The sequence below is a fragment of the Peromyscus californicus genome, unplaced genomic scaffold, assembly GCF_007827085.1.
Source record: "Peromyscus californicus insignis strain IS unplaced genomic scaffold, ASM782708v3 Scaffold_9__1_contigs__length_137607984, whole genome shotgun sequence".
Lineage (NCBI taxonomy): Eukaryota > Metazoa > Chordata > Mammalia > Rodentia > Cricetidae > Peromyscus > Peromyscus californicus.
In genome coordinates, this window is record NW_026294617.1 from 36,615,897 (window position 1) to 36,633,706 (window position 17,810).

At 39.7% G+C, this 17,810-nt stretch overlaps 1 pseudogene; it reads right to left on the reverse strand.

Annotated features, from left to right (window-relative positions):
• Nucleotides 1-10,619: 10,619 nt before the first annotated feature.
• On the reverse strand, nt 10,620-13,293 carry LOC128106014 (proliferating cell nuclear antigen-like; annotated as a pseudogene).
• Nucleotides 13,294-17,810: the final 4,517 nt, after the last annotated feature.

Sequence of the window (17,810 nt, forward strand, 5' to 3'; positions counted from 1 at the left end):
AGGAGAGTTCAATGCAGATGGTAGCAATTTCCTACACTGGCTGTGGTGATGTAGTCTTGGACAGGATCCAGGTGTGGGACTTCCTGGGAATGAGTATTTGCTTCAAACCACATCCAATGGGCAACAGTAAAAGAGCTATGCTACCAGCATGGACTGCATGACAGAGTCTTCCTGGTTTTTGTGTTTACAATCCTTTCTCTAGGACTATCTGGCCCCAGTGTTGCCAATAGACTCCGTGTTTGTCTCTAGCTAATGGTGAACATCTAGTTTTTTTGCCTCCTGAGATAAAGTGAATGGACAGTCACTATCCACAGCTCCCCGGGTGTATTCTGTGATTTGGATGCCCTCAGACCACTACACATCCTCTACTTCCTCTCATCTGGCTCCAAGCATCCTAGAGAGTCTATTAATTTTTTCAAACTTTTCACAGGGAACTGCTGAGAAACTGCATTCAGTCACTTGTTCTGCAAACATGTATTGACATAGCTTCAGAGGCCAAGATTCTTATTTTCTATTCTCACTCTAGCTAAGGAAGCATGTGTTCAACAAGAGATTTGTAATACAAAATGTTCGATTTCCAATCGGTTAGCCTTGGCTTCTGATATGACATGGGATTGTATAAATCATCCCAGTGGATTAGTAGATTGGAGGTTCAGGGATTAATAAGGCTATTAAAAGCTGGGGACAGAGTGGAGTCTTCAGATTAAGGAGCAAGCAACTGGGAAAACTGAGTGAAATATTAACTGGGAGAATAAATACAGTGCATGAAGCTTGGTTGGATTTTAGTTTGGAAACAGGAATAGTAAAATGTATTTCAGGGACAATTGCAAAAAAACATAGATCTAGAGAGCAACAGGTATTTTCAGAAAGATATTAATTTTGGTATATTAATGATGTTATGAGGAGTTATAATAGCTAAGCAATATGTACACCTTACTCTGAAATGGTGTCATAAAATAATGAGGAGGAGAAACTTGGCAATGAATCTGTTGAATCTTGGGCTTCTCTATATTGGATCTTCTCTTTTATTACTATGTGTATACCATTGCTTCTCAGGGGTCTGTTTAAGCTATTTCTTTCATCTCAGTTTAAATTTTGATAGGCCATATGTGTGTAGAAATTTGTTGGTATCTTCTAGATTTCAGTTTACAATAGACTCCAATGAAATCCAGAGGATCATTAAGGAATGCTTTGAAACCTTAGATCCAAAAAGGTGGCTTATAACTTGCTGTGTAGACCAGGCTGGTCTTGAAATCACAGAGATGCCCTCCCTGCCTATGCCTCCAGAGTGCTGGGGGTGGGGGGAGCATGCACCTGGCTATTATTTACTTGTTTTTTTTTTATGACTGTTCTTGTTCTGAATTCAGTGAGATGAAATCTGGAGGTAGTGTAATTGGACCTTTCTTGATAGCTAGTGATGTTAAATAGTTTCTCATACATTTATTGGTCATTAATACCTAATTTTAAAAAATTATCTGTTCATTTCATTAGCTTATTTATTGAGTTGTTAGCTTTCTTGTTATTTGGTTTTTGAATGATCTGTATATGCATAATAATCCTTTGAGAGATATATAACTAACAAAAATTTCCTACGATTTTATAGACTCTCTCTTCACTCAATTAAAAGTTTCCTTTGTGGTACAAAAGTTTTTAATTTTGTGAAATCTCATTTGTCCAATTGTTGGTGTTATTTCCTAAGCCAATACAGTCCTATTCAGAAAGCTAACATTTTCTTCTATCAGTTTCTATACATTAAGGTCTTTCATTTGCATGCAAGGGGAGAGATAGGAATCTAATTTCATTGTTCTATATTTGAATGTCTAGCTTTGCCAGCAGTATTTGTTAAAAAGACTGTCTTTCCTCCAATGCTCATTTTTGGCATTTTGTAAAAAATCAAGCAACTGTAGCTTCTATCTGGGTCCTGGGTCCTGTATTCTGGTCTATTGTACCAGTACCATGCTGGTTTTATTACTATGTCTTTGTAGTGTGACTTCACAGCAGATATAATGATATTTACAGCCTTATGGGTGTCTTCCTCTCCTGTCACCACATCAGATTGCTTTGACTATCCAAGGATTTTTTTTGTGTTGTCTTTTTAAAATCTTTTTCTCTTCTGTGAGGAATGTCCCTGAAATTTTGATGGGGATTCCATTGAATCTATAGATTACTTTTGGTAACCATTTTCACAATACTAATTCTTCCAATTCATGAATATAGAAAGTTTTGTCTTTTAGCATCTTCAATTTCTTTTCAGTTATCGTTGAAGAGATCCTTCACTTTTTGTCTAGGTTTATTCCAAAATGTGTTTGTTTGTTTCTTCCTCTTTTGGAAACCGTGAGTGGAATTGTTTTCTGATTTTGTTCCCTTAGCATGTTTGCTGTTGGTATATAGGATGGCTACTAATTTATTTTGTGCCTCTACAATAAAACCCACATGATAGGGTAAATAGTCTCTTTTGAAGTGTTCTTGAATTTGGTTTGCAAGTATTTTACTGAGAATTTTTGCATCTATGTTTGTTAGAGAGATTGTTCTATGCTTTTCTTTTCATGTTCTGTTTTTCCTTCATTTTTAGGTGAGGGTAATACTCTCTTCATAAAAAGAGTTTTGTAGCATTCCTTCACTTTCTATTATGGAATTATTTGAGAAACATTGGCATTAGTTCATTGAAGACCTGATAGAATTTACCAGTGGACCCATCTAGGATGTGACTTTTCTTAAAGAAAAGAAATATCTGAGCTAAATCAGATATTTTTTAATTCAATCTTGTTGTTTATTATGATCTGTTTAACCTATTTATCTCATCTTGGTTAAATATTTGTATGAATCTGTGAATTTGTCCATTTCTCTTAAATTTTACACTTTGGTGAATTATAAACGTTAAAGATATAGTATAATGACTCTGAATTGTGTTGGTAACTGTTGTCCTGTCGCCCTTATCTCTAATTTTGTTAATTATATTTTCTCTCTCTTTAGTTTGGTTAATATGGCTAAGGATTTGTCAATCTTGTTCCTTCATTCAAGGAACCAACTCTTCACTTCATTGATTCCTTTTTGTTTTTTATTTCCATTTTATTAAGTTCTACCCTAATCTTGATTATTTGTTTTCATCTATTCCTTTGGGCTTTGGCTTGTTCTTATTTTCAAGGGTTCTAAGCTGTATTATTATTTATTTGATTTATCAAATTTTTAAATTGTAGATATCTATAAATATGAACTTCCCTCTTAGATCCACTTTTGTTTTATCCTATAGATTGTGGTGTGTTGTGTTTTCATTTTCATTCAGTTCTAAGAAATTTTACGTTTCTTAATTTCATGCATTCATCATTTCCCAGTGTGCCATTCAGTTCCTATGAGTTTGTATGTATTCTGTAGTTTCTCTTTCTGTTGATCTCTGCTTTTATTGCGTTGTAGTCAGATAGAATACAATAAATCATTTCAGTATTCCTGTATTTCTTGACTTGGTTTGAACCTGTATATAATATATTTTAGATAAAATTCCATGGACTGGTCAGGAGAATGTGTATTCACGAGTGTTTGAATGGAATAAGCCATAGATGTCTATTAGATCCATTTTATCAATGGTTCAATTTAACTCAGATATTTCTTTATTTTTTTCTTGGGTACTGTGATGGCTATTATTGGTTATCAACTTGACTATGTCTAGAATGAACTACAATCCAGAAATGGAAGGCACACCTGTGAGAAGTTTTTTGTTTGGTTTGAAGTAGGTGAGTCCACTTCCAGTCTAGACCTTTGAGGTAGGAAGACAAACACCTTGATCTGGATCTTGAGGCCTGAAGACATAGGCCTTTAATCTAGATCTTGAGGAAGGAAGACATACCTTGAACCTGGGCCGTACCTTCTGCTGGGAGTCTATATGAGGACATGGAAGAAGGAAGCTTTTGTTCTTTGCCTGCTTGCCCTCACCTTGCTAGTGCATCCATTCCTTCACTGGCATTGGAGTCTACTTCTTTGGGATTCCAGCATCTACAGAAGACCAGTTGAGACACCCAGGCTTGTGGACTGAGCAACTACTGGTCTTTCCATTCACAACCAGCCACTGTTGGATTACGTGAACTGCAGCCTGTAAGTCACTCCAATAAATTATATATATATGGAGAGAGAGAGGGAGAGATTCATTCTATAAGTTCTGTTACTCTAGAGAACCCTGACTAATAAGGCACTATATAGAAATTAACTAACACAGACACTATATAGAAATTAATGGGCACACTGATCTAAAAACATTAAACTTAACATTTCCCATTTGTATAGGGGGCCAACACATTGTATCAAATGTGTAAGGTCTTATCTCTAAGGGGTTGCCCACAGAAACTAATCAATTATTCTCCAAATAATTGGAGAAAACAACAAAAAAGTATAATAAATTTTAAAAACAAGACTGGACAGATGGATCTGAGGTTAAGAGCACTGACTGCTCTTCCAGAGGACTCAGGTTAAATTCCCAGCGTCTACATGGTGGCTCACAACTATCTGCAACTCCATATCCATGGGATTTGATGCCCTTTGCTGGCCTCCATAGCACTGCATCCAAATGGTGCACAGACGTACATGCTGGAAGAACACCCATATACATAAAATTGAACAAAACCAAGCAAAACATTTCATTCATCAGTATTTCTTCCCTGGTGGGATTGGTTTTGAATTATTTCCCTTTCTATAGTGGTGTTTCACATAGCAAACTAGATTGATGGGTGGATGTGATTGATAATACCAGTTTAGATTCTGTAGCCCAGGCTGGCCTTGAACTCACAGAGATCTGCCTGCCTCTGCCACCCGAGTGCTGGGATTAAGGGCATGTGCCACTACCTCCCAGCCCAGTTCAGATCTTTAAAACACATTTGGAGTATGGATTGACTTGGTGGTGTTTAGACCAAATTCCTTTTAGATTTCGTGTCAGGCACAATTGTGCTGAGTTGAGAAGAGTTCTCAGTTTCTGTCTTGGTGGTCTCTTGGCTGGGCAGCATTGCGTATGGGGGAAGCAGTGCAAGCCCTGGCTACAGGCTCCCTCTGACTTCAGTGGCAGCTTTGGTAGGGTGGCTGTCTCATGTACCACTTCAGCCCCCTCTCCTCGTCACGATTCATCTCCCAGCGCTTTGCCCTCAGAGGTGTATCAAGTCCTCAGTCCCTCCTCCCACTGAGCTTTTCTGCACCTCTTCTCTCAAACCGTTCTGCAGCCAGATTGTAAGGGGGGGGGGGGGGGCGTGTAAACCGTTGCTTGATGATCCCATTGACTCTGCTGGTACTGATTTATTGAATTTAGTGGTGTTGCTGATAGAATCTAGGGCCTTGCTCATACCAGCCAAGCACACTATTACTAAACAATTTATATATTCATATATATATATATATATAATTTTTAGTAATTCTTTGAGAATTTCATACACTCATACAATGTATTTTGATCATTTGCACCCCCCTACTCCCACCCCAAACTCTTCAGAAATCCACCCTCCCTCCTTCCCAAATTCATGTCATATATATAATATAATATATATAATACATATATATATATATATATATATATATATATATATATATATGGTCCCAAGTCTGATTTGTGCTACCTATATACTTCTTGTTGGGGGATATGAATTGGAACATTGACAGCTTTCCATGGGCACACCTTAAAGAAAATGGCTGACCCTCCCTCAGAAGCCCTCAATGGTCAATAGCTCCTCAGCCATGAATGGGGCTCATGCACCCCTCCTCCCCCAGGCTAGAATGTTGGCTCATTCAGTCTTGTGAAGGTCTTGTGTGAACCACTGCAGCTGTCGCCCTTCCATTTTTATTTGAAAAATGACAAAATTCACTGGTGGTCTGGTTGATCTTAGCATTTTTGTTTCATTGTCACTTTTACGATACACATCCATGTGTAGAGATGCAGCACCGCCATTTTCCAGTGCCAGCTAACTTAAACCTCTTTAGAGACAGATGTTCTGACCAGCTCACTGGTAACAAAGCTGGGGCCTGAGAGCGAGATGCCAAGCTCACACAGTTGCTAAGTTCAGGTGGTGAAATTGGACTTTACACTAAGTCGTCTCAACTTCAAAACCCAACATCCCAACCTCTGAGCGCCTTGTCCAGCTTTGTAAATTACTGATTTCACAGACTGGGTGTTGGCGCTTGTCTGTGCCTTGTATGCCCTCAAGATCAGGAGGGAGTGGAAACAGAAGCTGCCTCAGACCTCCTCCTCGCCCCTCTTCTAAGTACCTGCCATTCTTTCTGGGTGAGTGGATATCTGAGTGGAGAGGGTGTTTTCTACTCTATACACTGTATCCTCCATGCCCTGGAAGTGCCTGGCATCTAGTAGGACTCCTATTCTAAGATACATAAGCAATATCAAATTGACTAATTTATACACCCATGTTCCCATGTGTTAAGAAATGATTCAAGGCCGGGCGGTGGTGGCGCACGCCTTTAATCCCAGCACTCGGGAGGCAGAGCCAGGCGGATCTCTGTGAGTTCGAGGCCAGCCTGGACTACCAAGTGAGTTCCAGGAAAGGCGCAAAGCTACACAGAGAAACCCTGTCTCGAAAAACCAAAAAAAAAAAAAAAAAAAAAAAAAAAAAAAAAAAAAAAAAAAAAAAAAAGAAATGATTCAAGAAATTGAGACGGTGATGTTCACCTAGAATAAATTAAGCATTTTATCAATTAGAAGTTCATGATGAGTGACATGAATAATTTCCCCTAAGGAATTCTTTAAACACTAAATGGGGTGTCTGGAAAGATGGCTCAGCAGTTAAGAGAACTGGTTGCTCTTGCAGAAAAGCAGAGTTTGATTCTCAGCACCCACATGGTGGTCACAACCACCTCTAACTCCAGTTCCGGGGATCTGACACCTCTTCTGAGCTCTGCAGGTACCAGGCATCCATGTGCATACATAGGCTTAGACAAAACATTTTCACACATAGACAGACAGACAATTTGTAGGCATTTGATCTGAAATGTACCAGAGAAGATGTCATGATCACTGGATGGTTTTATTTGCTATTTCAGTTGTGGGTCCTACCCTTCTTCCATATTTCTTTTTATTTAATAAAAGCAATTGGCATAGATGCAGTGATAGAGGAAATGAAGCCAAGCTTATGTTCGGTAGCCTGGAGCAAAAGCCAGAGACTCAAGCAAATTTGGAAAAATCAGCCTTATTTAGTGACCAAGTTTTTAAAATGTAACCAAAGACTACCTATAAAGTTTGTTTTAGAATGAATCCAAGCAATGTGAACTGACAAGAACTTGAGATACAAAACTGAAAAACACCGCCGTGGTGCCTACTCACTTCAGTACCAGGAAGGCAAGTGTCTTCCTCTGCAGGTGCCCCATCTCAAGCTGTTCAAGTTTGCATCAGCCCAAGGAGGACCATTAGTCCATCGCTGTGTTTACTTCTCTCGGCCACATGGTGTCACTATCGAAACCTCCTTAGTTGACTAAAACGCTTCTTTCTCAGGGAGCAGATTGTCAGCCCCTTTGGGGGGCTCTAAGGGCCCTTTGTGGAAAACAGCGGCCTCCTTCAATATTGGGGCTTCCTTGTAGCAGTCCTTCATAAGTAGCTATTTTAGTTTACATATACATAGAGCTCTGCGCCCACCTTCTGGCCTTGCATTCTCCTGAGGGCCAAGGGCAAGGGCATCAGTGTTAACTCCAGCAACCACCTCAAAGAGAGTCATTTAAGCCCAGGCTTTTTCTGCACTACCTAAGCTACTCTTTACTTATGTGTCTTCTGGGACTTAATGGTATGCATGCATCCTCTAAAGGAAAATCCCACTCCGTGGAAGAAGCTGTTTTTCATCCTGCCTCTTGAGGAAAAGTCAGTGTGCACCATTTTCTAAGTAAAATAATTAGGTGATGCAGGACAAGGCTACTGTCTCTTGTGGGATTATGACAAATTAGGCCAAACAGATTTTCATTCTCTCGTCTCTATTTTCAGTGACGTTAGAGATTTGTAGTATAATACTTTGAGATTATATCTAGTCCTCTAGGAGTGTTTTGTCCTCCCGTTTCTCCCTCATCCTAGTACTGCCCATATTTTTATTATGTTCCATTTAAGTATCTGGATTGACTCCACATCTATTGAGAAGCAGCATATTAGGAACCAAAGATCCTGCCTCCTGGTTCAGGATCTTAGTGATACAATTTTGAATGCCCACTTCTGGAGAAACGGCCATGCTAGAAAGGCCAAGAGGTACCTAGAGGCAGATGGAAATGGGAAATGAATCAAGGTGGGTGGCTAGAGCAGGCCCCTTGGTATCTGCTCTGGTGTTTGCATTCTACCACAGAGCACATATGCGCTTGATCAGGGACCAGTGGATTAGAATGATAGTGTCACAGAACCACTCCACTCTGTTCCATATTTCTCATGTCTCTCCATCCTGTATGGGGTTCCCGTGAAGGCTATTTATAGCACCCTTACATTGCTTTGCCTCAATTCCCTTTTTGTTTTTATTTGGGGGCTTCTACTCTAGTATCCTATGGGATCCTGGGGGTTTGCAAATCATAATGGTCTGTCTTTTTACCCACTAGAATATGCTAATGCCCATGCCTGGGCAGTCAAAATACATTGTCTGGGGACATGGCGAATTTGTCTTGTAATCTCAGTCCATTTCTGCAACTGTAACAAAATACCACAGACCGGGTAATTATAAGTGATTGAAATTTATTTTTCTCAGTTTTAGAGCCTGGGAAGTCCAAGACTGTGGCACTATCATTTGATGTCTGAGGAGGAACAGACTCACCAAGAGACAACATGGATGTTGCTTCCCAGATGAGCCTGGGTTGAAGGATCAGCATACAAGGCAGGACCTGGGTCAGACTCAGCAAGGCTGGACCTGGGTATGGAGGGGAGGTGTGGAAGTAGAGAGAGTAAAAAGGAAGCATGTAGATGGGGTCCTTTGCTGGACTTGGGTCAAGAGAACATGAGGATGCAGACACCAGATGGGCCTGGGACTGGGCATTACAGGGTAAGGTTCCTGGATCAGACATTTTCTAGTGAGGATACACACCTCACTTTGCCTTTTTTCACCTATACTATAAATGTACTACATACATGGGTTTCAAAATCAGCCAGAGGCAGCTCTCGGCTTCTTAGCATAGCACTGTATGCTTTTGACCAGCTTCTCACACACATTATCTCAGCAAGACATTCCCATGCCCATGGACAAACAAGGAAGAAGAAGCTGAATGACATGGTGAACTTGCTTAAGGTAACAAAACTAGACAGGAACAGAGGCTGGAGTTAGATGTGGGTCATCTCCTCATTGCCTGTCCCCACTCCCTGTATCTTTTCTAAAGATCAGCAGTCTGGTCTGGCCCTTGGCCCTAGAGGATAGTCATAGCCAAGCCATTTTTAAAAAAGCAGCCAACTCTTCCAAGTTCTCAGAGGCCTATAAACGTGACTTGTGTGTATAGCATGATGGCTGTCATCTTGGGAACGCTGAGAGTTTTGTAAACACTGTCTCATTAGTCCTCATAAGATCAGACCGTTTCAAACAAATGAGTTAATGTTGGCAGGAAGTCCTTGAGATCTGAAGATTGCAAGCATGGTATGAATGAACTCACAGCAGCATTCTGGAGCCTCAACAGCCATCCCAAAGTAGATGCCTTGAAGAGCTGTCCTATAAAAATGTCAGATCATAGTGGTGGTGGCAGAAATGGGGGAGGGAAGTCAGATCTAACAAGACTGACTGACTTGAAGGTAGAGTGATACCAAAGCAGACTCCATGGTGACTCTGGTCCTTTACCACTGCCTGAAAAACAAGGTGAATAGAAAAGGGTGCTAAAACGGTGTCCAGGCTCATTGGAAGAGAGTACTGGGAAAGACTCATGGCATTAACCATGTGTGCAAGATTGGAGAATTTGACGTGTGTATTTCCAGAATTCATCATTTTTGGTGGTCATAATTCTGCTTACTAGAATCATCCCAAGAGCTTTTAAAACTTCTGACATGAAGGGAAGTGCTGGAGTCACTGGACCACAGTTTCAGAGGATGGGGCTGATCAACCCACATAGCTTTTAATAGTGCCATAGTGGTTTTAATTGATGGTTGTGATCTGACATCCATCGAGGATTAATTGGTGATGTCATCCAAATCTAAGAATCACTGTTATAAGGGTGACACTTTGTGCAGAAGTAGTAATTCTCAGCCTTGGCAATTGCTGGAATAAAGTAGAAACTGTTTTGGTTTTTTTTTTTTTTTAACTGCGTCAAGTTCACAACAAAACTGAGCAGAGGTTCAGTCTGCATAGGCCTCCCATCTCTGTGTACACAGCTGTTCCTACCCGCATGTAGCCTCCCCTGCTAATTATTAAAAATTCTGTAAACACGAGGAAATTAAATGATACATTCTTGAATAACAAATGGCTCTAATAATAAACCAAAATAGAAATTTATAAAAAGCTTGAGACAAAAATTAAAACACAACATCACCAAACATTGGGATTCATCAAAAGTAAGTCTAAAAAGGAACTTTCTACCAAATGTGTATATTTGCTGGAAATATATATATATATATATATATATATATATATATATATATATATATATATATAAAATCAACCACTCTAACTATACATATCACATAGCCAAAAACAAAATAACAAGTGAACTGATAAAACCAACAGGCACTTTTCAAAAGAAAAACAATATCCAGGAAGTATGTTTTTTAGTGCTCATATCCCTAAATACCAGGGAATGCAAATAGGTCACTTACAGAAGATATCTACATATATGTTCAGGTCACATTTAGTGATGTAAAAGCAGAACACACTGCCACCTCAGAAGCCCCATCTTCTCAGATACTGTTAGTGCCTAAGATAATCATTGATCTTGGGAGCCAAACAGTAGTTTAAATGTCCCACGTCAGCCATGGTTTATACTCTACAATAAGGGTTACATAGACAGACATACTGAGTGTTACTGTAGGAGACAATGGAGTGGCTTTTGTTAAAAAGTAAATAAATTCAGGTACCTCAGTTTAAAAGCTAGCTGAACTGGCTCCTTCATCTCCATAGTAACAACTTCCACCTCTTTATAAAATAATACCTATTTGTGACAACCTAATGCTTTCAGTTGCAGAGAAGGTCACCCCATATTTTACATAGAATTTTACAACAGCATCTACAAGGTGACCAAGGCATCAGCATATATGTGCAGATCACCAGACAGCATCTTTACTGCATATCTGCACTCCTATATCCCAAATTGCTCAACATCTAAATCCATTAATTGAATTTCAGTTTGAAACTTTTTCTTGATTTGGTGTTTCAAACACTAGCATCAAGTTATCTGTGTTGTTTGGGGCCCTTAATGTAATGGGGTCTCTGTGCCAGTGAATTTTAATATTTTGGACTGGTTGGTGAAGTTCACCCCATGGCCAGGTTACATTTATAGCAGTATACATCAAAGCATTTAGAACACAGGATGAGCTATAGCAAGGAGAATTGAGATGCCTCTGTGCTCTACAGGTTCATAACCCCCAAGATGACCTCCCAGCTGGCCTAGTTAATGAGGTCCATGAATGCCTCCAGCATCTTATCCAGGAAAGAGGCTTGAACCAGGCATACTTGAACATGGTGGCAGAGTTACAGTGATGGGCTAGAGACCATAATAAAGATGGAGATGTGGCCAGTTTAGGGCTCCTGGGTATCAAAACAAAATCAGCAGGGTAGAAATCAGTCAGACAGTCACCTGAAATGGTTGTCATCAAGGAAACAGGCAGCAAATGGTAGTGAGGAAGTGAGGAATGGGGGGAAAGGAGCCATTCCTCCCTCACTGATGGCAGTATAAACTGGTATAGTCACTATGGAAATCAGTGTGGTGCTTACTCAAAGCTGCCATATGCCTCTGCTGTGCAACTCCTAGGCACATACTCAGAGAACTGTATATCCCATTGCAAAGGTATTTTGCTCATCCTTTGCTCAGTGCTGCTCTATCTATTGACACTAAGAAGAAAATGAAATCAGCCTAGACATCTACCAGCAGATGAATAAAAAAAAATTGGAGTACATGTACACACCATGGAATTTTACTCAACTGTAAGGAAAAATGAATTTATGAAACTTGTAGGAAAATAGATGGATCTGGGAAGTGAGGTGACCCAAACTCAGAAAAACAAAACTGCATGCTCTGTCTCATATGTAGATCCTAGCTTGTAATATATGTATCCATGTGCGTGACGGGTTGTAAAAGTGAGTAGAGCTGTTAACAACTAGAAAGGAGACCAAGAAAGAGGAAAAGGAAGTGCTGGAGAATGAGGAGGGGAGGGCAAAAGGACATATGACCCAAAAGAACAAAAGAGCTTAAGGCAGGGAATGATATTGAGGGGTTGAGGAAAAAGGAGTGGGGAAATGAAGAAAAGGCATAGCTGTTTGAATGAGATGTCCCCCATAAGTCTTGGGCACGTGAACACTTGAACAACCAGCTGCAGTTGGTTGCTGTTTGGGAAGGATTAGGAAGAATGGCATTGTTGAAGGAAGTGTTTCAAAAGCCTCCTGCCATCCCCAGTGTGCCCTCTCTGCCTCCTGCTTGCTGATTAAGATGTGGGCTCTCAGGTGTTCCTGCCCTCAAGCCCTGACTCTACCATCATGGACTCTAACCCTCTGAATCCGTAAGCCCAATTGAATGCTTTCTAAAATAAGTTTCCTTGTCCACGGTGTTTTGTCACAGCAATAGAAAATAGACTAAGACAGTAAGATCATCTACTAAAACATACTTTGTTTGAGAATGACATAAAGGTAAATACTTAGAATCCTCATTTTAAATTAAACTAAATTTGATCAACAACAACAACAAAATAAAACCCAAGAAAAATTAAACCCAAAATTTCAGAGGGAAGGAAATAATAAAGACAGAGCAAAAGCAATGAAACCAGGAATCTAACAGTAAAAACCTCTGAGACAAATTAGTTTTCAGAAATAACCAGGAAAAAAGAGAGAATCCAAGCACATAAAAGTACAAATGAGAGAGAAGATATTACAGTTGATACTACAGAAATATGAGCAATCATAGCAGACTATTATGAACAATACATTGAGAAAAATTTATAATTTAGAAGAAACCCCAAAATTCCTAAAAATACAACCTTTCAAGAGTAAATCATGAAGAAATAGAAAATCTGGAGAGATTAATAGAAAGCCAGATTATGAAATCTGTTTAGGTTTCTATCAGTAGATTAACAGATAAGGAAAACATGAGACATGTACACAATGAAGCTTTATTAAGCCACAGTGAAGGAGAAATTATACCATTTGCAGGAAAATGGATGGGCCTGTAGATCATCGTGTTAACTGAAATAAGCTAGCCTTACAAGACAGACATGGCATGCTGTAGAATGTAGGGACAACATGAAAGTAAAAGAAAGACTATTAGGGATGTAGAAAGGGATGAGACAGAAGGGGAAATTTAAAAAAAGACAACAAAGTACATTATAGATATGTGTATGGAATATTTGAAAACACATTTTTAAATGCTCAAAGAAAAAACATAACATTGACTTCATGGATGGATTTAATTAAACATTGACAGAATTAGTGCTTATACTTCTCACTCTTCCAAAAACTGGAAAAAATACTACAAGTGGATTTTATTAAGTCAGCATTACACCTATGCCAAAGCAAGATAAGGACATAAGGTGTGCAATTTAAACCAATATCTCCTAGGAACACAAAGGTGAAAATCCATGGCCAAATCCTAACAAAGCATACTCAACACATGATAAAGTGGGAACTCTCCCTGGAAGACAAATATTGTTCAAAATATGCAAATCAATAGCGTGGGTCAGGGAATTATATTGAGAGGATGAGTAGAAAGGGAGTGGGAAAATGAAGAAGTATAGTGATTTGAATGAGATGTCCCCCACTAGTTTGGGGCATTTGAACACTTGAAATATGTTGTTTTCACAACAGTAAAATTATGTTTTTATTACTATGGCTCTGTAGTATGTAGCATGAATCTTAAAAGTTCTTATTAATAAAAACAAACCTGGAGCTAGGTTTTGGGGTGAATGCTGCAATATCAGAGAAGCAGAACAAGACACAGCTGCCTCACCTTGCCAATCCCTCAGCTGATCCTGTTTCCTCAGACTGGAAGCCTCTCAGTCCTCATCCGAATGGGTCTCAGCTGAACTGCTGCTCAAAAGCCTAAAAGCTTAACCAGCTCTAGTTCCTGGTCCTCACACCTTATATACCTTTCTGCTTTCTGCCATCACTTCCTGGGATTAAAGGCATGAGTCACCATGCCTGGCTGTTTCCAGTGTGACTTTAAACTTACAGAGATCCAGATGGATCTCTGCCTCCCAAGTGATAGGATTACCATTTTTCTGGCCTCTAGTGGCTGTTCTGTTCTCTGACCCCAGATAAGTTTATTAGGGTGCACAATATTTTGGGGTACACAATATCAACCACAGTAGTATAATTTGAAATGAGGTATGATGTAATTGATGTGATCCCCAGAAATTCTCTTTTTGTTCAGGATTGCTTTAGCTATTCAGTCCTTTGAGTTTCTGTATGAATTTTAGGATTTTTTTATTAGTCTATTAATTAATTTGCAAGTCAAAATATGCAAATTAACAGATGAAAAAGACCACACAAGCAAAATGAAAGGTGGAATGAGACAATTATCTTTTGACAACTTTCTCTGTCTTTTCATAACTAAGTATCTCAGCAAATTAGGCGTGATAAAAAGTTGAGAACTTTCTCTGTAAGACCAGAGACAAAGAGCTCACTCATGTCACTCCTATTCAACAAGGCACTGGAACTAGGTCAGTGTAATTAGGGAAGAGAAGAGATTTTTTTTTATTCAAAATTAGTGCTGGAGAGATGGCTCAGCAGTTGGCAGGACTTGCCACTCTTGCAGAGGACGTGGCTCCTATCACCCACACAGTGGCTCACAGTCATCTATAACTTAGTTTCAGGGTATTCAACACTGTCTTCTGGCCTCTGATGGTAGGAGACAAACGTGTGGTTCACAGACATACATGCAGGCAAAACACTCATACACATAGAATAAAATAAATAAATCTTTAAAATTAAATTAATGTTTGAATCCAAATTAAAGAGGAAGAAGTTAAATTATCTTTGTTTACAAATAATACTATATTATTTATAAAACTCCAAAGATCCCACCCTAAAAACTATTAAAAGGAATAATAAAAGAAATAAATGAATTCAGTAAAGTTGCAGAATACTAATCAATATCTAAAAATTCCAACCAAAATTCCAATGACATTCTTCATAGAAATTAAAAAAAAATCTTAAAATTCATACAGAAATGCAAAAGATTGAATAGCTAAACTAATTCTGAACAAAAAGAGTATCTCTGGGGATTACATCAGTTACATCATACCTGATTTCAAATTATACTACAGAGCCATAGTAATAATAACAGAATTGCATTGTCATGAAAGCAGCATCATAGAGCCATGGAATAGAATAGAGGACCCAACTATGAGGCCAGACAACTACAGTCCCCAAATTTTTACAGGGAAGATGAATATACACTGAGTGAAAGGCAATGTCTTCAACAAATGATATTTGGAAAATTGAATATCTACATGAAGAAGAAGAAGACTAAGTTCTTACCTCTCACCCTTCACAAAAATCAACTCTAAATGGACTGGAGGCCTCAACATAAGATCTGAAACTCTGAAACTTCTAGAAGAAAAAGTAGAAAGTACATGTCAAGATGTGGGCATAGCAAAAGACTGAGTAGGAACTCCAATTGCTCAGGAAATGAGACTATGACTCCTCCATAAGATTTGCCTATAGGAAGTTGGGCAAAGTGGCACACACCTTCACTCCCAGCACTCAGGAAGCAGAGGAAGGTGGATCTCCTTGAGATCAGCCTGGTCTACATAGTGAACTCCAGGACAGCAGAGCTACACAGTGAGACACTGTCTTTTAAAAAAAATGCCTATAGGTAAGTCTATAGTGCATTTTCTTGGTTGATGATTGATAGGGGAGGACCCAGCTCATTGCGGGCAGTGCCACTCATGGACTGGTGGTCCTGGGTTATAGAAGACAGCAGGATGAGCAAGTCATGAAGAACAAGTCAATAAGCAGCACCGTTCCACAGCCTCTGCATGAGCTCCTGCCTCTGGGTTCTTGCCCCACCTTGAGTTCCTACTCTAACTTCCTTTATTGATGGAATGTGATGTGAAGCGTAAACTTAATAAACTCTTTAATTCCCAAGTAGCTTTTGGCCATGGTGTTTTATCACAGCAATAGAAACTCTAACTTATTCAGAAGCCAATAATCAACAAATAAGATCTCATGAAATTAAAAATCTTTTGGATAGCAAATGAAACTGTCAGTCTGGTGAAGACACAGTACCCAGAATGGGAGAATATCCTTGCCAGATATGCATCTCACAGAAGATTAGCCTCACTTTCATAAGAATACTACCAAAAGACCAGAGAGATAGATGCTAGCAAAGGGATGGGGAAAAGGGGCCTGTGCATTATTGTTGGGCTATAGAAACTGGCCCAGTCACTGGAGAGGAGAAGGTGGGGAGTCTGAAAAATGTTAAAAATAGAACTACTGTGTGCTCCAACAACACCACTTCCAGATATTCATCCAAAGGAAATAAAATCACTACATCATCGGAGGGCTGCATCCCTGTATTTGCTGCCTGCAACCTTATCTACAGTAGCTGAGACAGGGAAGCAACTGAAGTGTTCATGAATGTGTCAATGGATTTTAAAAATGGACACAGATATGCTGGAATATTGCTCAGCTATCAAAATAGAATATTCTGTCATTTGCAATAACATGGATGAATTTGTAGGATATTTGCTAAGTTAATAAGTCAACTACAAATTCTCAGTTGTATGTAGAATCTAAAACTGTTTGCTTTGTAGCAGCAGAGACTAGGATGTGGTTTCTAAGATCTAGATTTTGAGAAACGTGGGCTTGCAGTTCAAAGGTCACAAAAGGTCAGTTACAAATTCTGAGGACTGGTGGACAGCATGGTGACTCTAGCTAGAAGCACTGTACTGGATGTTTGCTAGAGTGGTTGGGCTGTTTAGTGTGTCAACTCCACACAAGTCAGGGTCCTCTGGGAAGAAGGCATCTTAGTTGAGGAAACGCCTCCATCAGATTGGCCTAAAGAGTCTGTAGAATATTTTCCGGATTGATGATTGATGTAGGAGGGACCTGATCGCTATAGCCCATGTCGCCTTTGGGGGTCCAGAGCATAAAAGAGAGCAAACTGACCAAGCCACAGGGAGCAAACCAGTAAGCAGTGTTCCTCTGTGGTGGTCGCTGCTTCAGTTCCTGCCTCCAGGTTCCTGTCTTGAGTTCCTGCCCTACCTGCCCTGAGTGATGAAGTGTGACTTGGGAGTTGTAAGATGAAATAAACCCTTTTCTCCCCAAGCTGCTCTTGGTCATGGTGTTTTATTGCTAAGACAGTGATTGATGTGGGTGGGCCCAGCCCGTTGTGAGCAGGATCACCCCTAGGCAGATGGTCCTGGGTGATATAAGAAAGCAGACTGGGCAAGCTATGGAGAGTATGGTAGTGTAAGCAGCACTCCTCCATGGCTTCTGCTTCAGTTCCTTCCTCTAGGTTCCTGCCTTGAGTTTCTGCTGTGACTTCCCTTCACGATGGACATCAGTCCATCCAGCTGAAATAAACCCTTTCCTCCCCAAGTTGCTTTTCATCATGGTTTTATTAAAAGGATGTTAATAAATCAACAACAGTTACTTGAGCCTGAATCGTCTCACTGTAACATAAAAGACAGCAAAGTGGTATTGCCAGAAGACCAGCAGGTAGTTGGGTGTTACACTACAAACGTCAAATGC